The following is a 14106-nucleotide window of genomic DNA, read 5'->3' as shown; positions in this document are numbered from 1 at the left end:
CCAGGTACTAGTCTCTAAAGGTACCATTCTCTATAGGCACCTGTCTCTCCAGACACCAGTCTCTCCAGGTACTAGTATCTAAAGGTACCATTCTCTATAGGCACCTGTCTCTCCAGACACCTGTCTCTCCAGGTACTAGTATCTAAAGGTACCATTCTCTATAGGCACCTGTCTCTCCAGACACCTGTCTCTCCAGGTACTAGTCTCTCCAGGCAGCAGTCTCTCCAGGCACATGGTGACAGATGTAAGTAATACAGGACAATAGTCATTGAAAAAGTTTACATTAGATTTATTGGGAACAGGAACAAGGGGGTGGTAATCTCTAAATCAATTGGTATTACACCCTGGGACTAGGACAGCTTGAATATGTCAGTGAATACAGTTGGCGTGGTGAAGCTCTGAGGACATGGCTGGGGATTCCGTCTGTTATCGCGGCTTTGCGAATGTTAACCCCTTTTAAAAGACTTACCGGTACTCACATCAGCCACATAGAGCCTGCTGGTCATCTGGATCACAGAGTTCTCTGGAACACACACAAACACTCATACATAGACAAACACAGCAGATTATATATATATATATATATATATATATATATATAGAGAGAGAGAGAGAGAGAGAGAGAGAGAGAGAGAGAGAGAGAGAGAGAGAGAGAGAGAGAGAGAGAGAGAGAGAGAGAGAGAGAGAGAGAGAGAGAGAGAGAGAGAGAGAGAGAGAGAGAGAGAGAGAGAGAGAGAGAGAGAGAGAGAGAGAGAGAGAGAGAGAGAGAGAGAGAGAGAGAGAGAGAGATGCTCTTAGGTTGTGATTGTTGTCAGCAGGAAACCTTAGCAAACACAAAATAACATAGCGGTGTGTGTGTCTGGAGTGGTGTGTATGTGTGTATGTGTGCCTGTGTGTGTGTGTGTCTGGAGTAGTGTGTATTTGTGCCTGTGTGTGTGTGGAGTGGAGTGTGTAATCGGTTACCATCTGGCAGCTGGTAGAGCGATGGGTCTCGGACCAACAGGCTTCTTCCACCAGACCGTCAGACTGCTGATCAGCTAACCCTACCTGTCTCCATGCACAGACCTGAAGCCTATCTGCACCTCAGTGACTGTTTACACCCTAAAGCCTGTCTGCACCTCAGTGACTGTTTACACCCTAAAGCCTGTCTACACCTCAGTGACTGTTTACACCCTAAAGCCTGTCTGCACCTCAGTGACTGTTTACACCCTAAAGCATGTCTGCACCTCAGTGACTGTTTACACCCTAAAGCCTGTCTACACCTCAGTGACTGTTTACACCCTAAAGCCTGTCTGCACCTCAGTGACTGTTTACACCCTAAAGCCTGTCTGCACCTCAGTGACTGTTTACACCCTAAAGCCTGTCTGCACCTCAGTGACTGTTTACACCCTAAAGCCTGTCTGCACCTCAGTGACTGTTTACACCCTAAAGCCTGTCTGCACCTCAGTGACTGTTTACACCCTAAAGCCTGTCTGCACCTCAGTGACTGTTTACACCCTAAAGCCTGTCTACACCTCAGTGACTGTTTACACCCTAAAGCCTGTCTGCACCTCAGTGACTGTTTACACCCTAAAGCATGTCTGCACCTCAGTGACTGTTTACACCCTAAAGCCTGTCTACACCTCAGTGACTGTTTACACCCTAAAGCCTGTCTGCACCTCAGTGACTGTTTACACCCTAAAGCCTGTCTGCACCTCAGTGACTGTTTACACCCTAAAGCCTGTCTGCACCTCAGTGACTGTTTACACCCTAAAGCCTGTCTGCACCTCAGTGACTGTTTACACCCTAAAGCATGTCTACACCTCAGTGACTGTTTACACCCTAAAGCCTGTCTGCACCTCAGTGACTGTTTACACCCTAAAGCCTGTCTGCACCTCAGTGACTGTTTACACCCTAAAGCATGTCTACACCTCAGTGACTGTTTACACCCTAAAGCCTGTCTGCACCTCAGTGACTGTTTACACCCTAAAGCATGTCTACACCTCAGTGACTGTTTACACCCTAAAGCCTGTCTACACCTCAGTGACTGTTTACACCCTAAAGCCTGTCTACACCTCAGTGACTGTTTACACCCTAAAGCCTGTCTGCACCTCAGTGACTGTTTACACCCTAAAGCCTGTCTACACCTCAGTGACTGTTTACACCCTAAAGCCTGTCTACACCTCAGTGACTGTTTACACCCTAAAGCCTGTCTACACCTCAGTGACTGTTTACACCCTAAAGCCTGTCTACACCTCAGTGACTGTTTACACCCTAAAGCCTGTCTGCACCTCAGTGACTGTTTACACCCTAAAGCATGTCTACACCTCAGTGACTGTTTACACCCTAAAGCCTGTCTACACCTCAGTGACTGTTTACACCCTAAAGCCTGTCTACACCTCAGTGACTGTTTACACCCTAAAGCCTGTCTGCACCTCAGTGACTGTTTACACCCTAAAGCCTGTCTACACCTCAGTGACTGTTTACACCCTAAAGCCTGTCTACACCTCAGTGACTGTTTACACCCTAAAGCCTGTCTACACCTCAGTGACTGTTTACACCCTAAAGCCTGTCTACACCTCAGTGACTGTTTACACCCTAAAGCCTGTCTACACCTCAGTGACTATTTACACCCTAAAGCCTATCTACACCTCAGTGACTATTTAATCTTTCTCTCCACACATCCAACCCCTACACACACACACTCACACTCAAGCACACACACACATTCAGACACACATAGGGGAGAGTAAACTGAGCCAAAGGATTAGTTGAGTCACCCCTTGTTTCTGGAAAACATACACAAAATGAATCACGTACCCAAATATTTAGGGAGAGATCTGTGAAGACAGAAATCACATGGAAAAAGTGGTCAGCAGAGCTGAAAAGTCAAAGTATTGTATTTTTTTTTAAAGACGTTTCATGACGCTCATATCATTTCCAAAGTACATAAGTCTAAAATTGACATCAGTTGGGGACTTTATAACAAAGTCAAAACAAATGGTATTTGTCACGTGCGCCGAATACAAGTGGAGACTTTACAGTGAAATTCTTACTTACGAGCCCTTTTCCAACAACATAGCTAAAACATTGGAAAAGGTTACTAAAGCTACTTAAACCTAGCATGAAAGTAAATCCATGTTTCTGTGTGGGCTTCTGATAGAGAGTCAGAGAGAGACGCTATAATAGAGAATCAGAGAAAGAGAGAGAGGCTATGATAGACAATCAGAGAGAGAGAGAGGATATGATAGAGAGGCTATGATAGAGAATCAGAGAGAGAGGCTATGATAGAGAATCAGAGAGAGAGGCTATGATAGAGAATCAGAGAGAGAGAGGCTATAACAGAGAATCAGAGAGAGAGAGGCTATGATAGAGAATCAGAGAGAGAGGCTATGATAGAGAATCAGAGAGAGAGGCTATGACAGAGAATCAGAGAGAGAGGCTATGATAGAGAATCAGAGAGAGAGAGGCTATGATAGAGAATCAGAGAGAGAGAGGCTATGATAGAGAATCAGAGAGAGAGAGAGGCTGTGATAGAGAATCAGAGAGAGAGGCTATGATAGAGAATCAGAGAGAGAGAGGGAGGATATGATAGAGATTCAGAGAGAGAGAGAGGCTATGATAGAGAATCAGAGAGAGAGAGGGAGGATATGATAGAGAATCAGAGAGAGAGGGATGATATGATAGAGAATCAGAGAGAGAGAGAGAGGATATGATAGAGAATCAGAGAGAGAGGGAGGATATGATAGAGAATCAGAGAGAGAGGGAGGATATGATAGAGAATCAGAGAGAGAGAGGGATGATATGATAGAGAATCAGAGCGAGAGGGAGGATATGATAGAGAATCAGAGAGAGAGAGGGGATATGATAGAGAATCAGAGAGAGAGAGGGGATATGATAGAGAATCAGAGAGAGAGGGAGGATATGATAGAGAATCAGAGAGAGAGAGGGGATATGATAGAGAATCAGAGAGAGAGGGAGGATATGATAGAGAATCAGAGAGAGAGGGGCTATAATAGAGAATCAGATGAAACCATGGAGTCTGATAAACATATCAAACATTTTGCCGACCAGTTTCATGGGCTTAGTAGTGGAATAGACTGTGTATTTGATTCTCTCTCTCTCTCTCTGTGTGTGTGTGTGTGTGTGTGTGTGTGTGTGTGTGTGTGTGTGTGTGTGTGTGTGTGTGTGTGTGTGTGTGTGTGTGTGTGTGTGTGTGTGTGTGTGTGTGTGTGTGTGTGTGTAGTGGAGTAGTGTGTACCTGCTGAATGCTTGCCTTAGACAGAAGGTCATTTCTTAGCCAGGGGCCTGAGTGACCTTCACAGCACGCTTCCAATCTCCCCTTTCTCACATAGGAACATTACCACTATGGCACTACGCTACGACCCTCTGATCCTGATGTTCTGCTGTACGCACACACACACACACACACACCTTCTCTCTCTCTCTCTCTCTCTCTCTCTCTCTCTCTCTCTCTCTCTCTCTCTCTCTCTCTCTCTCTCTCTCTCTCTCTCTCTCTCTCTCTCTCTCTCTCTCTCAGTCTCCCCCTCTCTCTCTCCCTTTCTCTCTCTCTCTGTCTCTCTCTCTCTCCCTAAGTATCTCTCTCTCTCTCTCTCTCTCTCTTTCTCTCTCTCTCTCCCTGTCTCTCTCTCGCTATCTCTTTCTCTGGTCGGCACGGCTACGGACACGACGTGTTGGCTCATAGTTTCTGTTTTGATTGACAATTCAGATCGTCCAATTACATCGTCCAGAACGATTATTTGAGTGTCGCCCCCCCCCCCAATCGGTGCAGGCCTAAGGCGGTCCTTCTCCACATTTGTTGTCAAGGGTGACGCAAGCGTTCATTCATTTTCACTGAAAGGAGAGAGCGAACGAGAGAGAGTGAGTCAACCGGACAACGTGCTGTAGTGGAGTAGACTTCACTTGTTTTCAGAGCTTTTTGAGAAAATAATTGCAGCAACACCACAGATTGATCTGAAGAATCTAGTGTTCTTCCACATATTCTAAGGTAAGTAGTAGCTTGCTAAACTGGCATTGTTTCATCAATTGAGACTAGACAACGTAATAGCAATTTCTTGCATAATGATATTAATGTGTGTAGTGGCTTAGTAGTCAAACCATGTTATATGTGTATCATTATACACAAGTCAAAGGAAAGACGAAGTGACACACATACGCACGCACACACAAACACACAATAACAACAAAGGGCATGAGGAGCTTTCTTTGCGCAGATCTCTCTCTCTCTCTCTCTCTCTCTCCTTCTCCCTCTCCCTCACCCTCACCCTCTCTTGTTCCTCTCTCTCTCTCTTACTCTCTCATTCTCTCTCTCTCTCTCACTCTCAATTCAATTCAATAAATGCTTTTTTGGCATGTTGGTTGGTTGTCACTGTTGCCAAAGCGACGTATTCCAAATTTTACAAAGATGAACAGTATTTATTTATTAGAAATGTTGCAGGATGAAATCTCTTCAGATGCACCATCAAGACTGTCCAAATTTAGAAAATATAAAAACAAACAAACAATTCTTAGTAAAAACAGTTATCAAATAAGTTATCAATATGTTTGACCAACAATATTAATTAATTTAAACAAAATAACAATAATTCCTGGATAATTCTCTCTCTCTCCCCCTCTCTCTCCCTCTCTCCCTCTCTCCCTCTCTCCCTCCACATGGGAAACATACAGTATGTTAACATTGCCAAAGCAAGTGAAGTAGGTAATAAACAAAAGTGAAATAAATCAAAATTAACAGTCAACATTACACTCACATTAAGTTCCAAAAGAATAAAGACATTTTCAAAGGTCATGTTATGTGCAAATAGTTATAGTACAAAAGGGAAAATTAATAAACCTAAATATGGATTGTATTTACAATGGTTTGTTTTTCACTGGTTGCCCTTTTCTTGAGGCAACAGGTCACAAATCTTGCTGCTGTGATGGCACATGGTATTTCACTCAATATATCAGGGCTAGGCGTCCCGCTAGCGGGACAACTTCCGGTGGAACTGGAGGCGCAATTCAAATAAATAATTATAAAAATGATGTATATTAAACATTTAGTGTCTTATATCGGTTGAAAGTTTAAATTCTTGTTAATCTAACTGCACTGTCCGATTTACAGTAGCTATTACAGCGAAAGCATGCCATGAGATTGTTTGAGGACGGCTCCCCACATCAAAATATTTTTCCACCGGCAAAGGTTTCATAAATTCACAAATAGCGATTAAATATTCACTTACTTTTTGAAAATCTTCCCCTGATTTGTCATCCAAAGGGTCCCAGCTATAACATGTAGTGTCGTTTTGTTAGATAAAATCCTTCTTTATATCCCAATAAGTCAGTTTAGTTGGTGCCATCGATTTGAGTAATCCACTCGTTCAACTTGCAGAGAAAAGAATCCAAAAATCTACCCCTAAACATTGTTTCAACAAGTATTGACTCCTCAGAAACCCTAAAATGTAATCAAACTATAATATTTCTTACGGAAAGAAGTATGTTCAATAGGAAACCGATTTAAGCAGGTACGTCTTGTCTTCACGGGGCGCCCAAACACAAATTTCCAAGACTGTGTCCCTGTACTAAAACTGATATTTCTTATTCGTTCTTGAAGTTACATGCTTGAAACCTTGAATATAGAATACTGACACCGTGTGGAAGCAATATGAATTGCATCCTGGGAGCTAATTTTCAGAATGCCCTTATACTTCCCATTGTAAGAGGATAGTCTCTCTCAAAAAAAAGATTTCCGGTTGGTTTTTCTTTGGATTTTCTCCTACCATATCTATTGTGTTACAGTCTCCTACATTATTTTAACATTTCTACAAACTTCAAAGTGTTTTCTTTCCAATGGTGCCAATTATATGCATATCCTGAATTCAGGGCCTGAGAAACTGTCTGTCCAATCTGAGGGAAATATGTCTCTCTAATATGGTTTTACATTTGTCAGGAGGTTAGGAAGTGCTGCTCAGTTTCCACCTCATTTTGTGGACAGTGTGCACATAGCCTGTCTTCTCTTGAGAGCCAGGTCTGCCTACGGCGGACTCTCTCAATAGCAAGGCTATGCTCACTGAGTCTATACATAGTCAAAGCCTTCCTTAATTGTAGTTCAGTCACAATGGTCAGGTATTCTGCCACTGTATACTCTCTGTTTAAGAGGCCAAATGCCTCTTAAAGATCTGCCCCTTTTAAAAAATGTTGCCTAAAATGACATATCCAAATCTAACTGCCTGTAACTCATCCTGCCTGCAAGGATGTGCATACTTTTGGTACCATTTGAAAGGAAACACTTTTTTTGGAAATGTGAAAGGAATGTAGGAGAATATAACACATTAGATCTGGTAAAAGATTATACAAATATAAAAGCAACCGTTCTTTTGTATTATTTTTGTACCGTCATCTTTGAAATGCAAGAGAAAGGCCATAATGTATTATTCCAGCCCAGGTGTAATTTATATTTTATATTTTGGCCACTGAATGGCATCAGTGTATGTGCAAAGTTTTAGACTGATCCAATGAACCATTGTATTTCTGTTCAAAATGATGTATCAAGACTGAAAATAAATAACTTTTCATGTTGAAAATTGTGCACTCTCCTCAAACAATAGCATGGTATTCTTTCACTGTAGTAGCTACTGTAAATTGGACAGTTCAGTTAGATGAACCTTTCTGGCGCAGGGGTCCCGCTAGCGACCCACCTTGACAACATCCGGTGAAATTGCAAAGCACCAAAATTCAAAATACAGAAAACGTAATATTAAACCTTCATGATAATACAAATGTCATACATGATTCTTTAGCTTAGAATCTTGGTAATCTAATCGCATCGTCGGATTTCAAAAAGGCTTTACGGCGTTTGATTATCTGAGGTCAGCGCCCCACAACAGCATATTATCCAAACAAGCACAGGCGTCACAAAATCCCAAATATAAATAAAATAAGTCACTTACCTTTGAAGATCTTCCCCTGATCGCAATCGCAAGAGTCCCTGGAACACAATGAATGTTCGTTTTGTTCGATAAATTCCTTCTTTATATCCCAAATAGTCCGTTTAGTAGGCGTTATTGAGGTCAGTAATCCACCCGTTCAGAATGCAGACATAGGAGTTCCAAAAGTTTCAAGTAAAGTTTATCCAATCAAATCAAACAACGTTTCTAATCCATTATTAGGTACTCTAATATCTAAATAAACAATAATATTTCATACGGAGCGAACTATTTTAATAGGAAAGGAAAAGAACGCAGCGCACTCCCTCGGTCACGCGCACAATGAGACTAGTTTTGCTATAGGACTTCCTCAGGATAAACAACTATTCCTCATTGGTTTTTCAGAATACAAACCTGAAACCACGTATAAAGACTGTTGACATCCAGTGGAAGCCATAGGAACTGCAATTTGGGAGGCGGAAGTCTTTGGTTTCAATAGCTTAAGCTTGAAATTGGCTGGCAGGTCAACAGGAAAAAAAAATGGTCCTTGGGTTTTTGCCTGCCAAATCAGTTCCGTTATACTCACAGATATCATTTTAACAGTTTTAGATAATGTTGAGTGTTTTCTATATAATACTACCATGCATATGCATATCCTACTTTCTGGGTCTGAGTAACAGGCAGTTTACTTTGGACACTTCAGTCATCCAACGTTCCGAATACTGCCCCCTATCACTAACAAGTTTTAACAATAATTTAATCTTTCTGCCAATATCGGATATGTCAATGTCCTGGGAAAATGTTCTTGTTACCTACAACCTCATGCTAATCGCATTAGCCTACGTTATCTCAACAGTCCCGTGGAAGGGACACCGATAAGTTTGCTCAGTTCTTTTGTTAATTCAAATGTGTCAAGTAATTATCTTTTTGTTTTCTCATGATTTGGTTGGATCTAATTGTGTTGCTGTCCTGGGGCTCTGTGGGGTCTGTTTGTGTTTGTCAACAGAGCCCCAGGACCAGCTTGCTTAAGGGGCTCTTCTCCAGGTTCATCTCTCTGTAGGTGATGGCTTTGTTATTTCTGCTCTGCATGCATTATTTGGTGTGTTACTTTGTACACTGGGGATATTTTTGCAGAATTCTGCATGCAGAATACAATTTGGTTTTTGACCCATTTTGTGAATTCTTGGTTGGTGAGCGGACCCCAGACCTCAAAACCATAAAGGGAAATGTGTTCAATAACTGATGCAAGTATTTTCTGCAAGTATCTTCCTTTTGATGGCATAGTTGGACCTTCTTGCGTTGTCTCTCAGATATTTTACAGCTTTATGGAAGTTACCTGTGGAGCTGATGTTTAGGCCGAGGTATCATTTTATTGTGGGCTCTAGTGCAACGATGTCTAGATGGAATTTGTGGTCCTGGCGACTGGACCTTTTTTGGAACACCATTATGTTTTGTCCTACTGAGATTTACAGTCAGGGCCCAGGTCTGACAGAATCCGTACAGAATACAGTGGCTTGCGAAGTTATTAACCCTCCTTGGCATTTTTCCTATTTTGTTGCTTTACAACCTGGAATTAAAATGGATTTTTGGGGGGTTTGTATCATTTGATTTACACAACATGCCTACCACTTTGAAGATGCAATTTGTTTTTCTTCATGTTAAACAAACAAGAAATAAGACAAAAAAAATTGAAAACTTAATTTGCATAACTATTCACCCACCAAAGTCAATAAATTGTAGACACCTTTTGCAGCAATTACAGCTGCTAGTCTCTTGGGGTATGTCTCTGTAAGCTTGGCACATCTAGCCACTGGGACTTTTGCCCATTCTTCAAGGTAAAACTACTCCAGCTCCTTCAAGTTGGTTTGTTCTGCTGTGTACAGCAATCTTTAAGTCATACCACAGATTCTCAATTGGATTGAGGTCTGGGCTTTGACTAGGCCATTCCAAGACATTTAAATGTTTCCCCTTAAACCACTTGAGTGTTGCTTTAGCAGTATGCTTAGGGTCATTGTCCTGCTGGAAGGTGAACCTCCGTCCCAGTCTCAAAACTCTTGAAGAATTTCCCTGTATTTAGCGCCATCCATCATTCCTTCAATTCTGACCAGTTTTCCAGTCCCTGCCGAAGAAAAACATCCCCACAGCATGATGCTGCCACCACCATGCTTCACTGTGGGGATGATATTTTCGGGGTGATGAGAGGTGTTGGATTTGCTCCAGACATAGCGTTTTCCTTGATGGCCAAAAAGCTCAATTTTAGTCTCATCTGACCAGAGTACCTTCTCCATATGTTTGGGGAGTCTCCCACATGCCTTTTGGCGAACACCAAATGTGTTTTCTTATTTTTTTTCTGGCCACTCTTCCATAAAGCCCAGCTCTGTGGAGTGTATGGCTTAAAGTGGTCCTATGGACAGATACTCCAATCTCCGCTGTGGAGCTTTGCAGCTCCTTCAGGGTTATCTTTGGTCTCTTTGTTGCCTCTCTGATTAATGCCCTCTTTGCCTGGTCTGTGAGTTTTGGTGGGCGGCCCTCTCTTAGCAGGTTTGTTGTGGTGCCATATTCTTTCCATTTTTTTAATAATGGATTTAATGGTGCTCCGTGGGATGTTCAAAGTTTCAGATATTTTTTTATAACCCAACCCTGATCTGTACTTCTCCACAAGTTTGTCACTGACCTGTTTGAAGACCTCCTTGTTCTTCATAGTGACGCTTTCTTGGTGGTGCTTAGTGGTGTTGCAGACTCACCAGAAAGGGGTGAATACACCCACCACTTTTCCATTTTGAAATTTTTAGAATCTTTTTAAACAATTTTTTATTTTTTTTGTGTATGTCCATTACATGAAATCCAAATTAAAATCCATTTAAATTACAGGTTGTAATGCAACAAAATAGGAAAAACACCAAGGGGGGTGAATACTTCTGCAAGGCACTGTATCTAGGTACTGCTATAGGCCCTCCTTGGTTGGGGACAGAAGCACCAAATAATCAGCAAAAACAGTAAACATTTGCCTTGAAATTCTAGTAGGGTGAGGCCGTGTGCTGCAGACTGTTTTAGTGCCCTCGCCAATTCGTTGATATCTATGTTGAGGATAGAGGATAGGGCTTAAGCTGCGTCCCGATCTCACCCCACGGCCCTGTGTGTCACGTTCCTGACCTTATTTCCTTTGTTTAGTCTTTGTTTAGTTGGTCAGGACGTGAGCTGGGTGGGTATATTCTATGTTTTGTGTCTCATTGGTTTAGGTGTGTCTGATTGGCCTGATATGGTTCTCAATCAGAGGCAGGTGTTTTACGTTGTCTCTGATTGGGAACCATATTTAGGTAGGCTGTGTTCACTGTTTGTTTGTGGGTGATTGTTCCTGTTCATTGCGTTCTTTGTTTTCACTAGGTTCACATGTTCAGGTCTGTAGCGTCGTTGGTTTCATTTCTGTTTATTGTTTTGTTCGTGTTTAATAAGTATTCCAATAAATATGGAAACGTACCATGCTGCGATTTGGTCCTCCTCTCTTCCACCTAACGATGAGCGTTACACTGTGGAAAGAATCTGTGTGTTTTTGCAAATTTTAACCGCACATTTGTTGTTTGTGTACATGGATTTTATAATGTCTTTGTCACGCAAAACGACGCTGGAGAGACGAAGCAGGTACGGGGAGTAACATTTAATAAATGACGGACATATAACGAGACAAGCACAGCGTCAGCAAACAAAAACTTAGACAAGAAACAATCAATGCAGCAGCAGGGAACAGAGCAAGGGAACAGACAAATATAGGGGAGGAAATTAACATGTAATAAGTGAGTCCAGGTGAGTCCATTAACGCTGATGCGAGTGACGAGAGAAGGCAGGTGTGGGTGATGGATGGCAGGAGCGTGTGATGCAGGGTAATCTGGCGCCCTCAAGCGCCAGGGGAAGGGAAGAGCGGGAGCAAACATGACAGTACCCCTCCCTCTTGGGACGCCACCCGGCGTCCCACCTGGGCAAACCGGCCGAGACATGGGCGCAGGGCAAGCCAGTTGGGGCGTGAAAGCCCGACGAACCGGCAGGAGCGTGGGAGCCTGGCGAGCCGGCTCAGGCATAGGAGCCTGACGATCCGGCTGAGGCAAAACGCCTGTCGATCCCGCTGAAGGGGAGCCCGATGATCCAGTGGAGTGTGACGTGGGATGGGAAACCGCCGAGCCAGGAAAACCTCTCGAGCCAGCCAGGGCGTGAAAGCCTGAAGGGCTAGCTTAGGCACCCCGGTTCCATCGGCAGCGGAATCCACCAACGTCACCAACAAAACACAAGACAAACAAAAAAAACTCCTGGACCGGCTGGGCAAGCAAAAACTGACGATCCAGCTGAGGCCCGAAGTGGGATGAGCGCCATCCGAGTCAACCGGGTCAAGGAAACCTCTCGAGCCAGCTAGGGCGCGAAAGCCCGATAAGCTGGCTAGGCATCCCCGGTTCCATTGGTGGCGACCCCGAACCGCTGCCACCATTCCAACCAGAACGCCAGTACTCCCCGATGCTTCGTATGATGGCTGCTGCATTCTGTCACGCAAAACGACGCTGGAGAGACGAAGCAGGTACGGGGAGTAACATTTAATAAATGACGGACATATAACGAGACAAGCACAGCGTCAGCAAACAAAAACTTAGACAAGAAACAATCAATGCAGCAGCAGGGAACAGAGCAAGGGAACAGACAAATATAGGGGAGGAAATTAACATGTAATAAGTGAGTCCAGGTGAGTCCATTAACGCTGATGCGAGTGACGAGAGAAGGCAGGTGTGGGTGATGGATGGCAGGAGCGTGTGATGCAGGGTAATCTGGCGCCGTCAAGCGCCAGGGGAAGGGAAGAGCGGGAGCAAACATGACAGTCTTTCCCCCAACATCACTTTCCATCAATTTGTATAGCAGACCCTCATGTCAAATTGAGTCAAACGTTTATTTTTAATCAACAAAGCATGAGAAGACTTTGCCTTTGCCTTTGTTTTGGTTTGTTTGTTTGTCAATTAGGCTGTGCAGGGTGAATACGTGGTCTGTCGTACGGTAATTTGGTTAAAAGCCAATTTGACATTTGCTCAGTACATTGTTTTCACTGAGGAAATGAACTAGTCTCCTGTTAATGATAATGCAGAGGTTTCCCAAGGTTACTGTTGATGCGCTCTCTCTCTCTCTCTCTCTCTCTCTCTCTCTCTCTCTCTCTCTCTCTCTCTCTCTCTCTCTCTCTCTCTCTCTCTCTCTCTCGAATGCAGTAACAGGTGCATCTGATGCTTTGCCATGATCACAATCTGTTTGCTCGCCGTAAATGCGCACTGAAACGAATATGAGCAAGCATGTTGTCTCATCATGTCTGTTAGTTTTTTCCCAGAAGTCAACAAGTGTCAGAGTGAGGACATAAACTCAGCAACAAAAGAAACGCCCCTTAAGAAACGCCCCTTAATCCAAATAACTTCACAGGTCTTCATTGTAAAGTGTTTAAACACTGTTTCCCATGCTTGTTCAATGAACCATAAACAATTAATGAACGTGCACCTGTGGAACGGTTGTTAAGACACTAACAGCTTACAGACGATAGGAAATTAAGGTCACAGTTATGAAAACATAGGATACTAAAGAGGCCTTTCTACTGACTCTGAAAAACACAAAAATAAATCTGCGTGAACGTGCTTTAGGCATGCTGCAAGGATGCATGAGGACTGCATATGTGGCCAGGGCAATAAATTGCAATGGTCGTACCGTGAGACGCCTACGACAGCACTACAGGAAGACAGGACGGACAGCTGATCGTCCTCGCAGTGGCAGACCACGTGTAACAACACCTGCACAGGATCGGTACATCCGAACATCACACCTGCGGGACAGGTACAGGATGGCAACAACAACTGCCTGAGTTACACAGAGGAACACACAATCCCTCCATCAGTGCTCAGACTGTCCACAATGGGCTGAGAGAGGCTGAACTGAGGGCTTGTAGGCCTGTTGTAAGGCAGGTCCTCACCAGACATCACCAGCAACAACGTTGCCTATGGTCACAAACCCACCATCGCTGGACCAGACAGGACTGGCAAAAAGTGCTCTTCACTGACGAGTGGCGGTTTTGTCTCACCAGGGGTGATGGTCGGATTTACTGCTCGTTCTGTGCATGATTTCCTGCAAGACAGGAATGTCAGTATTCTTCTATGGCCAGCGAAGAGCCCGGATCTCAATCCCATTCAGCACG

At 43.5% G+C, this 14106-nt stretch overlaps 1 protein-coding gene across 1 annotated transcript in view; it reads left to right on the top strand.

The window, feature by feature from the left end:
- The first annotated feature begins 4816 nt into the window (after nucleotides 1–4816).
- The window catches only part of hpcal4 (hippocalcin like 4), a 32778-nt gene continuing 23488 nt past the window's right edge, over nucleotides 4817–14106 (top strand). Inside the window, exon 1 of the mRNA XM_071367120.1 lies at nucleotides 4817–4987. The gene's annotated coding sequence lies outside the window, so the exon portion shown is untranslated. The remainder of the gene's footprint in view (nucleotides 4988–14106) is intronic.

The sequence above is a fragment of the Salvelinus alpinus genome, chromosome 26 (assembly GCF_045679555.1).
Source record: "Salvelinus alpinus chromosome 26, SLU_Salpinus.1, whole genome shotgun sequence".
Lineage (NCBI taxonomy): Eukaryota > Metazoa > Chordata > Actinopteri > Salmoniformes > Salmonidae > Salvelinus > Salvelinus alpinus.
Note: the sequence above shows the minus strand (reverse complement) of the source record. Positions and strands in the feature narration are given on the sequence as shown.